This window comes from Falco punctatus (genome assembly GCF_963210335.1).
Source record: "Falco punctatus genome assembly, chromosome: 4".
Taxonomy (NCBI): Eukaryota; Metazoa; Chordata; class Aves; order Falconiformes; family Falconidae; genus Falco; species Falco punctatus.
In genome coordinates this window covers 66001136-66014651 of record NC_137583.1, presented here as the reverse complement: position 1 = coordinate 66014651, position 13516 = coordinate 66001136, and the positions used below count along the sequence as shown (strand labels likewise).

The following is a 13516-nucleotide window of genomic DNA, read 5'->3' as shown; positions in this document are numbered from 1 at the left end:
AGTCAACTACCAAAAGATTTATTTTGTCTGAATCTCCTTATTCTTAGCTTGCTTTTTAATCAAAGTAAAAAAGAATACAACTATTTTACGTCTAACATGAGTCCACTTTCAGTGGGAATTTAGCATTTAAACATGGTATATACACTTTTCAGATTTTTCTGGAAAAAGAACTAAATTACAATCAGTGGTGTTCTATGATAAAGTTGTGCTGCCCCTTAAAAAAAATGGGGTCTTGATATCTTCAGACACTGATTTGTGCAGCTCCACATCACTTTCCTATAGTTATTCCTTACTATATGGCTATGCTAGAGGATGTACAGATATGCTAGAGACCGCTCATAGTTAAATACATATGTGCTGCAACTGATAGACTTCTACCGAAACAGTATCTGTATTGGGTATTACTCATTTGCTCTTTATTTTTCTTCCCAGAGCAAGAGTTTATCTACTTTCAAGCTACTATTTCCATGTCTTTCTAGGCCAAAATTGTTAGAACTATTTCTTAACCACTAGAAGCAGCGCTGGGGTAGTATAACATATTGTACATTGTATTGCAAGCTAGAGCCTCTAAGCAATCAGCAGCACCACGTCTTTATTTCCCCTATAACAATAAGCACAATTAAGTCAAAGCACACCTGGTTAACTCTGTTCTGGGCTAACCCCTGCATGCTCACTAGTTCCCTTGTACAGGACAGACGGACAGGAAGGCATCAGGACAACCCCAAAGAATTAGCAAGCCTGCAATGAGATTCTACAGGAGGGAGAAGGTGCAAGAAAGAATGAGCAGAAGGTGGCAGTTTAAAACACTTATTAAAGGAGTTACCAAAATAAAAGGATGTAATTTAAATCACTAAATGACGGAATCCTATTGCGATGAGGCAATGCAGTGTCTGAAACTGGATACTCCCCGTAAAGATCACCCATGTACCTGCACAATAGCATTAGATGAGGATGGAATTATAAATCCCAGTGACATCGGAATTTGTGGGTTCGGCCTCCGTGCAATAATGTGAATAGGTTTTGTATTGATAGTAATAGTCTTAAGCTATATTTATTAGTGCCCACCTGCTGGTAACACTTTAGTGCCCCTTATACAAAAGCCAACAATAACATCAATCAGCAATTCATTAAAATAAAACTCAAAATGCCAATGAAATGTTAAAACATATTCGAAATATGTTCTGTTAGCTTTCCAGTACTCCTATATTCAGTTATAGCACCAAGGTATGAGCCAATATACAGAAGCTCAGATGTAATTTTAGCATAGGGCAATGTTAATTACAGCATGTCAAGCTATTTAAAAATTAAATTAATAAAAGGGGACTAAATTTCATTTTTGTCGCATACCAGTTAGAACTCCTACTTCTGTTCATCAGAGTTGACTGCTGTATCGTTTTGGACTTTTATAGTATTGCTCTGTGTGGAAGGAGTGCCCTCCCCCACTTCAACAGCAGTAGACTGCTGAGAGATTGTTCAAAGATAAAAATATGTACCACCAAGTCCCTAAAATGTCATGATAAACGAACTCAAATGTCACTATTAAAATATTTCCTTTCATCAGTTTCACAGCGCAGATCTCCCATTGCAATGCCAGAACTGACTCAACTTTGCTAATACTTCTATGGGAATACTGAATTTCCTTTTGAAGGCTGAATTTAAGACAATTGCAATCCATGTGGCATAAAACTAAGATAGCCACCTGTAAAGTGGCTTAAAAGTTACCCCCTGGAGGAAAACTCTTCTGTGTGACCCTCTGTCACAGGAAAGGACCCTCTGTCAGAGGGAAGAAAAAAAAAAAAAGAGGTTGAGTTCATCACAGGCAGACCCCTGAAACAATTCTCTCCAGGCTTCTTTAAATGTGAAAAGCATCGTTTTGCTTTCAACTGATTCTGTTAACAGTCTCTGAGAAAGATAAAAAAGTAACATGGCATAAGAGAGAATTGCTTATGAAGAAAACAGAAGACTAAATGAGAAATCCAAGGGTACCAGATTTCTTCCCCCTTTGCCACTGTTATTCAATGCTGTGTTCCCAGAGAGCAAGGAAAAAAAAAGAAAGAATTCCTTTAATGCAGTACCAGAATCAATACGACCGTGAAAATTTTATTAGTTTATTATGGGTAGTTTCTATAACATTTCATGCCTTTCTCCCTCCTGTCTAACTATTTTCTATTCAAATATCCAGGTGATGCTTAGGAACTTTGAACAAAGGGCTGATAGAAAAGGAAGACTAACGAAACAATGCGTGTTTATAATGAGAACCAAACTGCTACCTGCAGAGAATAATACAGGATGATCTCTCGTTGGAGAGGGGGAAAAAAATAAATCAACAACATAAATGGAACGCTGTCAAATTTATAAGCAGCAATTTAGACAGCAAATATGTTGCTTGGGTTTCAGCAGTCTTAAACACTGTGAGCGGCTTAACCTTATCTCCCAGTGCCACTGCCTTCCTGGAGTAATTGATGCTCGGAGTCCCCCAATTTCACATAAACCAGGCCACTGTGTTATTGTATACAGCAATCTAACTGCTAGCAGAGACAGGAAACGGTGCTGAACCCAGATCAATAGACATGTCAACAGTAAGCTGCTTAATCTAATTCTGCCTATCTCATCTTGGAGCACAGAGTTTGCAATTTTACTGCGAGGTCCCTCTGGCAGGAAATGGTTTGGAAAGTTTAGTCTTAAGAAGTTTAAGCGATACGCTTATCCTTCAGGCCCTTGAATGTTTATTCAGCAGAATAGCTGCTTTAAATGTTTTATAAATGGGAGCAATGTAAACAAGGCACTCCTGAATTCCTTCCCATATGAAAGCTATAATGGTGATTTCCTCACGGTGGACAGGGAGCTTAACACGACAGCCAATTACGCTTAAGGTAAATTGCATTTGTACAGATGTACCCAACTAAAATAAACTTTGAAGATCTGAATAATTTTCTCAACACCCCATCCTCCACTCTGATGATATTCCCACATGGAAATACTTCTTTTTTGACAATTACTTTGCTCCTTCGTCTTTCCTCTCCCCCTCTTTTTTTTTCTCCTCTTTTGTTGTTTTGTTTTTTTTCACACCCATAAAAATTACATGTTTCTTTGCATGTAGCTTCAGCCTCTAGGCTGGTATAATGCAATCTCTGACAATAAATTAGATCAGGTAATAAGAAACCCTGTCATAGGCTTTCCTTCAGAAAGTGAGAGGGAAGAAATTAAACTGATGACATTTTTCTCACATTCCTACTGCACCAACAGCACACCTACGTTCCCTTTTGAGGGGAAAAAAAAACCCCAGGAATGCAGAGGTTTGCCCCACACATCCGAGCCGGTGGTGGGGAAACTTCAGCGAGGCACCTGGGCAGACGGCAGCGCTCCTGCCACAGGCGGAACGTGGGCTGGGATCCATGTCGTCCCGCGAGCACCCTCCAGCCACGCGCCTCTCACAGCATTATCAATGATTAAACAGCAAAAATATAGACATATATATATATATATATATATATATATTATTCACAGTTCACTGGTGTCTGTTCCATATCCCAAAATACTCAGAGTTTTCTGTTTCATCTGAACCGCAACGAAGTCGTGCTGCAGCCCTGGGGGTTTGGTCGTGCCACGCAAGGCAACGGGCAGTGGCCGTTGCCAGTGGAGGGGAAATTTAAGCTCCTGGTTAACTTTGGTACCACAGCTGATGGCTTCCAACCAAGTCAGGCCTTTAAACTACTTTGACAGTCTATTTGTCACTGGAAAACAAGTCCAAACTTGTTTAGAGAGGAAAGATAGTGTTTCATTCAAGGTACTGAAGTGGGAATTAGATGATGCAGGTTCTCTCCTCAACTCTGCCACAAAGTGCCAGGGCGCTTGTGCCAGCCAGTTAATTACCTCAGCTACACATCCATAAAATAAAACTTCCTTAACCGCACTGGAGTGCTGAGATGCTCGATGCATTAGTGTCCATGAGGTGTTCAGACACTAGAGCGCTGAGCGCTACAGAAAAGTCAGTAAATTAACTCCATAAATAAAATGTTTCAAAAGTGCATTTCAAACCTTCAGCTTGAAATCATGGGACTGCTCCCATGAGTAAATGCCTTGGAAATAAATATAGCAAAATTTCCAGGAAAATACAGCTGAGAATAGGATTGAGAAATAGTAAAGACACAATTTTAATTTAGATACTTGTGCATTACTTAACAAGCATGTTGCTTACTACTGGAAGTCTTACAACATGCTGCATACCTCAGATGAGGAAATTTTGCAAAAAAAAGTATCCCTGGAGTAAAATTAAAAAAATTCAACTTTATATCTATGGGCTTATTTGTTCATTTACTGTGAACAAAATTCTCTTGGACAAAGACTTCAATGGAAAGAGTTTGCATAGCTGCCTAAAAACTCTTCAAATTTCCCTTCTTTCTGTTTATAAAAGTTTTACTCTTTTTTCCTCTAAAAGCTGAAACTATAGAACATTATTCCAAAGATCAACAGCATACCAGGAATAATCAAAGGCAGAGCTGAAGAGATTCTTTTGTCAACAATTCATGGACTCAGCTCTACAGCCATTTCTAATAAGGAGCAATTTAGCAAAAATAATAAAAATCTGAGGAGACAGACTATCCATGAATACCAAAAGCACTAATTTAGTTCAATTAGTTCACTTCAAATAGAAATGTATGGCATGCCAGTCTATTTTGGTTTCAGACTTGTCCCACCCTCAGTCCACATTTTCAAAGACGTAGTATATTCCAAATGCTAATTAACTACCATTCCTTTTAAACTCATGTATATCCCTACAAATCTGACAGTGTGGGGGTTTTACATGGGATGTAAGAGTAAGAAATTACATTCTCATTAAAATGCAAACAAATCAGAAAGACCTTACTTTAATCCCTCATAAACCACTATTAGAACAAGCATATTTCTTGTCTCAGCAAAACACACATACCAAAGAGTCACTAAGAACATGAATACGTTTCTAAGCCTAGTGACGCACTCACGGAGATCTTCATTTGAGAAGGTCTCAGTGCTTGTAACTTCAACTTCATTTTAATGCAACCTGCCCATTCTCTGGATTAAACTGAATTTTCTGCTTTCACTTTTCATTCAACTTCTTCTCAAAGAAACAACTCTGGCGTACTGGTAAACAGTAATTAGCCAATCAACAATGCCACAAGCTGGAAATAATCCATTTTACCAGCTTGTATATTTAGAAAAAAACCCCAAAAATCTAATTCTTTACAATCATCAGGTTGGGCAACGATGAAAATGATATAATTATCATGCACATGCTCCTTACTATTTTCCACACTTATATGATGCATCTCAATATAAATGGAAAAGTAATCTCTTTGGAGGTGTGACTATGTTTTCATGCATTTGTTTTAAGCCTACAAGTGAAGTCATTGATCATTTCTGCAATGCAAATAAATGATTAATCCCTCTGATCTGTAACAAAAAAGTATACTGGGAGCTCAAAATCTTTCCAACTCTAAAGTAAACTTGTAAAACAAAACCAAGTACAGAATCTTGCTGTTAAATGGTAACAAGTCTACTTAAAAAAAAAAAGAGCACATCTTGCAGTTTTGAGTGGAGCAATTAATGCTCTAAAGTTTTAAAGCATGGCTACATAAAGAAGAGATGCACAGAAAATATACTAATGGGAATATAAAGCTTGTTGTATAAAAATTATGGAGAACCTTATAATTGAATAATTATGATGATGATGATGCCACTACATTTGGCACATGCATACAAAAATACTCCATAATCCATTATATAGCCCAGGTACCTGAACATGTAAGTGTTAGACCATCCTTATGAAACTAGATCACAGCAGATCCTAAAGTTTGGGTTCCCTACCTCAAATTTCAGGCATTGAACCCCTTTACTTAGAAGCACTTTCAGTTTCAACAGTGTTGTACAAACTGCGAGTTACAAAAATGGTTTCAAATTATTGTGCTAAAAATTGAAATACATGTAGCTCATTTGTGGCAAAATTTTAAATGTACATGTTCAAGATATGAAAGCACTACTGTTCAGCTGAGCAGCTATGTATGCAAATGCCACATGAATTTTTATGATGTCCTGATCCTTCCTAACAAAACCCAAAGTGAGACTCCTTTTTTAAAGCTCTACACCACCATCTTGAAGATGTCACTTTCTATGTTACTCTGGCTTATAGGAGACCAGATATAGACTCAGACCCTGCAAGCCAGCAATCAAGAAACCTGAACAGAGATGCCTACCATTTTTTTTAAAGTGTGTGAGGTTTTGAGTTGGAATGTAATTCCCACTGAGATCAGTAACATTTAGATATCTACCCTGCTTAAGCGCTTCTGAAAACCCTACTGCATGCTTAAAATGTTGCTGTGGCTTGTCTGAAATACTCACAACCCCTCTACATTTTCACAGCTATAATCGCCGTTATTTCATGACTTTACTGACCCAGGAGAAACTGCAGGCAGTCCTTCCAAAAGGACTAAGTCAAATTGATGGGTAGTTGTCTTTTTGACCCTTTTGTTTAACAAATGCATTGGTTGCTTTCTATCTGGACTTAGATAAATGAGTAACAAATTAAAAGAAACGTTTTTATGATTCACTGCAGTAGCTTGCATTTTGTGTTTTTCTCTTTTCTGATACAAGGTTAAAAGTGTCTGGTAAACCTTTTAAGGTTATTGAAACTAAATTATTAACGCTGTGTTTCACCTTCCTTTTGTCCTCTTCATGGCATTCTCCCTGATTGCTTACTGCTACTCCACTCCTACAAGTTGTAAATCAAATGAAAAATCTTTAAAGTACAAAACCATCTGATTAAAATTTTCATCCACAAGGGAACCACAGATATGACAAGAAGCCACATTATGCAGTTTTTACATTTAAAACATCTGACAGTCGTCTTTTTCATGTGTGCGAAAATTGAACGCTTTCATCTTTGGAAGCAACAAAAAGGATGATTCTCACTCATAAAACCCATTTGCAACCTTCAAAACATCTTTGATATTCTCCTCCATTGCATAACTGTGTTTGGTGCATTATATGTAGGCATAAAGCGTCATGACACAGAGCTAGTCCGGACAAATTTGAACTTCCAGCTCAAACCTGTACAATTCACAAATTTGCTGAGATTATCCCCCAAATTCAGCACCAGATCATCCACCAGAGAGCCCACACCGTCTAGGCGATTGGAAACATAAAGGGAACATGTGATAAACCATGATCAACCCATAGTGAATAGTTCCGAGGGAAAAGATATACCTTTAAGGAATAAAGGAAGCCAAATACTAATTTACATTTTTGTGAGGTTTTTAATGCAATGCACATCTTATCTAAGATACGGGTTTATTTGACAGCATATTTCTGAGAAGTTGGCAAACAACAACTTTCTTAATGCTGCTTTTCAGCAGCAGAGTATAGGATGATCTATCACCAAGTTTTCAAGATCTGAGCTCCTGATACTCCAAAACAGAATAAACCAAGCAAACTGCTGCATTTCAGTTTTCATTGGATTCCATAGCTGCTGCACATTTACGGTCTGCTAGGCTGGCACAAAGTTACTGTACATATGCCACAGCGGGAAGAGCTTTGTTTCTCCAGCAGTGGAATTCCTGCACAGAGTTAAAACATTGGCCTGAGTCAGGAGCAGGCCCTGAAGAAAGCCTATGGTGCTAATACTACACTATTTAACATCTGACAACATATCGATGCCTGATAACATGTCTTGTTATCTACAGAGATACAAAGTTACAGAGAAGCACTGAGCTCTCATTAAATAGCAGCTGTCTGCTGAGCTAGCTCCTCATTTACCCCATTGACATATTATTTCAATACAACAGCATCAACAAGGTGTCCTGCAAGCTGATCATGACAGTTCTAAACCAAGTATTCTGGATACTATATTAAGAGACAAAAGCACAGAAATGGCTCTTTCCTAATTCCATGGCACGTGATGTGCATGTTGCTTCTCTCAGGAGCAAGGTCAGTGGCAGAGCACAGAGAGCTCTGGCTGGATGGAAAGGATGCGGAGCAGGAGAACTTTTATGCATGGCAAGCTTTAGGAAAGCACTAGTGACCACCTGAGATACCATATTTGGGTCAACAATGTTAAACAAGAGACACTTCTTCATAAGGAGGTCTCAAAGCTGTTTGTTTTCCTTTAGAATTTGAGGTACTACTTGCATTTTATGTTTCGTACAGAAGAAAAGCACCATCTCGGCAAGAGTAGAAAGGGCTGACAGCAAACTTTGCATGGGAAGGCACGAGCTTCTGTGATGGGCAGAAGAGACTAACACGGGAGCAGTGGCTGAAGACAGTGACTGGGATGATCAAAGTTCTGAGCCAGAAGACAGCAGCCTGTAGGCATTTGTACCATACCTGATCTAGCGCTCTCACTTTTTCCTGCAGCATAAAAATCTGTATTGTCATTCCCTACTGGAAAGAGATGTGGTAAGATTTTCTCATGGAAACCTGAGCAAGCCACATATGGAATGAAGGAGCTCTTATGGCTTGTATTTACTGAACAATTTGTTGTTTCAGATCTCAGTTTGTCTTCCTTTTCCCCCACCTTTTTCTTCCTGCCTTTGTTTTGGTGTTCAGATACTTAGACTCTCACAATCAATCACAGCAAAGTAGCTCCTATAAACCTGCTTAGACAAAAACATTTTCCTCCTCAGCTCTCCAACCTATTCCCTGGAAAGCAGCTGTTTCTCTAAATATACAAGGCAGCAGCATCTGAAAAAGTGAGTATGACATTACACGACAAAAGAATCATTTCAGTTCTGTCACACCATTGCTTTGCAGAATTGGGACTTACGCAATAAAAGATACAGTTTAAACGATTTGCAGATCTGTTTATACAATATGCATTAAAAGAGTAACTGGACAGAATAAAGGCAAGGGCATAAACAGATGGGAATCTTAGCAAGATGCCATAACCTTCAGCAAAAGATTCACAGTCTCTTCCTCTGGCCCAGGGAATTTTTTGCTGTACAGTGGCACAGTTGTGACAAAGGGAGAAAAGCGCAGTAAAAAGGTGAGAAGCGAGTTCCCACCTTTCATTTGCTAAAAGGTGCCATAGCCATTCTGGCGTTAGAGGATGAGTTTGGCTCCTCTTTGTTTCAGCAGCCACCAGGACACATTGTGTGAGGCCTCCAGCTGAGTCAGTACACGCTCGCTGTGCTCTGCGCACACAGATGGGAGTGGGCAGAGAAATGTCAAGCTACTTGGATTAGCTCGGGTTTGGTCACGCACACAAGCAGAGCCCAGAGCACCTGAGGAAACCTAAATTAAACACAAAGTATCCTCCTTGGTTTAGGCACCTCATTTTTTAGGCATTAGTTATTAAGGAACTTCCAAGCTGGTAGGTCTTGCTGTGGTTTAACTGCTTTCGTAGCTCTGCATCCCAGCAGTAAAGGTACCCTCCCCAGGCAATGAGATAAAGCCATCGTATAAAAAATGTGCTATGACGTTTTAAGTTTTAAAATCATTTGGAACACATGCATGCAGTTAACTTTATACTGTTATTGTTGCCAATCCCCTTGAGGGAAAAGCAATCTTCCCCTTCCACTCATTCTATGTATGGAATCTTTTTTGTCTGACATATTTCAGTAATTGGGCACATTTATTCCTCAGCTAGTTCTAACACAACCAGTAGAGGCTGCATTTTGAATCTATGAGAGTAAGCTGGCAAATGGCGTGAAAAAAATTAACATTTCCAACAGTACGCAACACATGGATGAATGTTACTCAGCCTGACGGGATGCACAATTTTTAAATCTCTTACAAATGTCTGTGTATATATACTTCTCCCTGAGCGCTCTATGGTTTTGGTTGAGGGCTATTTCCAGTTTGAACTATTTTCCTTCAGTGTTTTCTCCCATCTTCTCTACCTGTCGTAACATCCATTACTGGCTGCCACTCTCTTCTGCGCCTTGTTTCACTGCCTTCCCTTCCATTTTCTTTGTACTGAATCTGTCCTTTCTTGGTCTTCTCTCTGACTCAAGGGAAAAAGCAGATCCCTTCTTCCTCTACACACAATTTAAATGAATATTCTGAAGCAGGAGTGGGGGAGAATTTGCCAGTTTCACCCTTTGAACAGTGATAAAGCAGTAGCCTTTTTGGTTTATACCCCTGTTTATCAGTGTCAAACCACAGTTCAACTACAAAAACCAGGCCTTCTCAACAAGGTATTAAAAAAAATAAAGCTACCCTCAATTTTCCCCTTGCAAATTTCCAATTGATTATGAGGGTCACTTTATAGATTAAAGGTGCCATCATGTTTAGAGTGCTCAAACATAAAAAATGGCAGAAAGGACAGTGCTATCGTGGCATCAGCTTATTTTTTTTCTTTTTACCACTCCTAGCCCAGACCTTGCAAGGATCCTCCTTGCTCCTCACCCAACTTTCACAGGGAGAGGATACGTAGGAAACACTTAAACATGGAACAAAATAACTTCTGAAAAGAGCTGCTACCATATTGCTAAACAGCAGTTCATTGTTCCCTTGCCTTGGACAGTTTGAGCTTTAGGTCTTTATTTTACTCAAAGATCTCTTACTTACTAATGCCCCGACCTTGGCATCTGTGCTACTCCTCTTAAAGCTAATGTGATCTGCTCACACAAAGCAGACTATTGCCAGGGAGCATAAGCAGTCCTAGTGATGTCACTGAACTCATTAAAGATATAGTTGACTTCTTGGCCCTAGAAAACCTAATTATTAAATGTAACCTTAGCTGAAAACAATAGTGCTTGTTGATAAGCAAAGCAAAACAATAGGTGTTTTGTTCAAACATAAAAATAGTACTTGACCAATAAATAGGAGTTCCTGGTTTATAACTGTGGCAAAATGTAGTTAACCATGGAATTCCTGAGATAATTGATATAAAAAAAGAATGGAGTATTTTGAAATACAATCACATGCATATGTTGAAAACCTAATTCCTAATGGAATTCATAGCATTAACGCCAGGTCTAGAAAACTTAGTGGTTCATGTTAGTAAGCAGCAAATGCTGTATATTCTCACTCTGAGGACCTATTAGGAAGCTAACCCTAATGTAAAACTGCTATAATCTATCTTTTGAGAATTGTTTTAAAATACACCTTTTATAGCAAATGCAAAACACAATAACTTGTGTTGTAAATGTGACTGCTATATTTATTTGTTGCTATAGCTATGGATTGCAAATTTAGAAAGGAAAAATACACTTCAAATACTACCACTGACAATAAGAGCCTTATGCTTCTACATGCTATTAAAATGCCACCTCCCACTGCTGACATATAAATCACAGCACCATTGAATCAGTTTCTTTCTTTTAATGCATTTGCTTCTTGAACTTTCTTACATTTGTGCTAGGATTTAATGTATTTATTTTTTCTAAAATCATACATAAAAAAGCCAACAACTACCTGATGGTTCCTGGGTGACTGCAGTCCATCAATAAAATTTACACAAACACCTAAATTAGAGAAACCAACTATTTTTGAAACAGAAGTGGCTAAAGCGACAGTTAAAAAATAGAGATTTTAAGTGAACATGCTCCAGGGTGAAGACACTGTCTTCAGACTGCCTGGAATATGCTTAGAGTATTTACAGACATCTTTCCCTCTCCCTCTCTCTCTAGAAATCAAGTGAAAACTGTGCTTCCCAAACAGTAAAAGGATAAACTGAACAGAAGGTACAGGTCTAACTGCTGAACCCCCAAATAACTTTTCTGGGCTAGGTGCAGCTTTGCAGGTATATATGCTGACTTATTTGAGCCATTTAATGTTAGGTTGGTTAAAGTTATCCTGGCGATAACACCATGGAGAACAATGTTGCAGAGACAACATTTACCTGTCACAGAAACTAATACAAGCCTCTCACATATTTTTTTTATACAGTTATAAAAATGCAGCCTAGTCTTGTGCAAAAAATTTCTCTCCTCCTTGCTGCATGCTTCAGGATTTCATGAGAATTTTTTGCATGAGATCTGATCAACCTCCCTCTAGAAACTACCAGTTAAAGCATAACTCTACGTTTGAAGACTACCTGCTGAAGGTATTGAGGAATCAGTGCGAAAATACTACTTGTCAGACCAAAATTATTAAAAAATAGATGCATATACATTACATATAACAGTTTTATCACATAGGAAAGTACCACCAAAATACATGTGAATGGTTTAAAAAAACAGCAGTTAAAATGGAAAGTACACAAGGGGAAGGTAGTTTTATAGGAAGTGAAATCACATACGCATATGTGAGCTTTAGACAGAAAAAAACACCTCCCTCATTTTTTTTTTTTTTTTGAGAGAGGATTGGGTATATATGATAGATATCATGGTCAAATCACCCGACATTTAGAGCTAATAGAAACTGTTACAGCAGTCTACACTTACGTGTCACAAAAAATGCATGTGATTTTAAACTCTTAACTACAGATTACAGGCTGGCTTCCTGTGACTTTTCCAAACAGATGGTCGGAAGCGAGGATGAAAGAAGTGTTTTTTGTGATCCGTTGTTCATATGAGAATGTTATCTTTGTTTTGTTTAAGTGTCACAGCTTGCTACAGTAATGAGCTGAACAGAATATTTTAAAGGGTTAAGCTTTTAAAATGAGCAGATTCAAGAAGGGGCACAATAACATCTTAATGCCTAACAAGTCAGTAAACACCGTGCATACCTGAAGGCCTTACTGTTTAAGGTCTTTCTAAAAAAAGGATATAAATCTCAACGTGCTAATTTTAATGTCAGATTTGGTATCATTGCTGTATAATTATCTAATGCTTAATATGTCCTTCTAGGAGCAAAATGCATCACATAATCACACCCCATAATTACAAAATACATATAAACCCTATTTATATATGCACATACATCAGTAAAAAATACGCTATTATAATCTTCTGTTAAGTGAACTTTGCTAAAAAATTGCAACTATCTGATATTTTTCCATCTCTCCTGCTCTGTTGCTTCTGTTTGTCTCATCCATTGGTAGCATCTGTACTGTAACTTCAGGCAGCAAGGGGTCAAGAGTAGTTGTTTGCTACAGAGTTACACCCAGCACAGGGGGGCTTGACCTACATGGTGCTTCTCCAATATGCATGTTAAATCAAAGATCAAACCGTAGTAATGTCTAGGCAAAGACGTTCAAAAGAAGGCTAATTCACTGCACATTCCCTGAACACAGAGAACCAATGTGGTAAATATAACAATGCGGTAAACATTTCTCAGCATCTTTTCCTCTCCAAAAGCTCTTGGTATTTTTTGACAAACTTAATACCTGGATTGAGGGACCCCCTGATTCACAGCTGTAGCTGATACCTACATGTGATGTCTTACCTCCAAAATACATTGGCATTGCATTCATGTCTGTGCTTCAGTGTCCCATATACCGTTCTGTTCATTACTATATAAGAAATAGTTTGGTCTTGCCAATGACATTGCAAGGCAGAGCACAAATTAGCTGGAATACAAATATAATTATGTAGGAAATTATTACAATTTTTGAAAAAAATCTTTCTTTATAAAGCTGATCATAATCTCCTAACTACAA

General features: G+C 38.3%; 1 protein-coding gene across 14 annotated transcripts in view; it reads right to left on the bottom strand.

The window, feature by feature from the left end:
- The window catches only part of PARD3 (par-3 family cell polarity regulator), a 481499-nt gene that overhangs the window by 61885 nt on the left and 406098 nt on the right, over positions 1–13516 (bottom strand). The window lies entirely within an intron of this gene.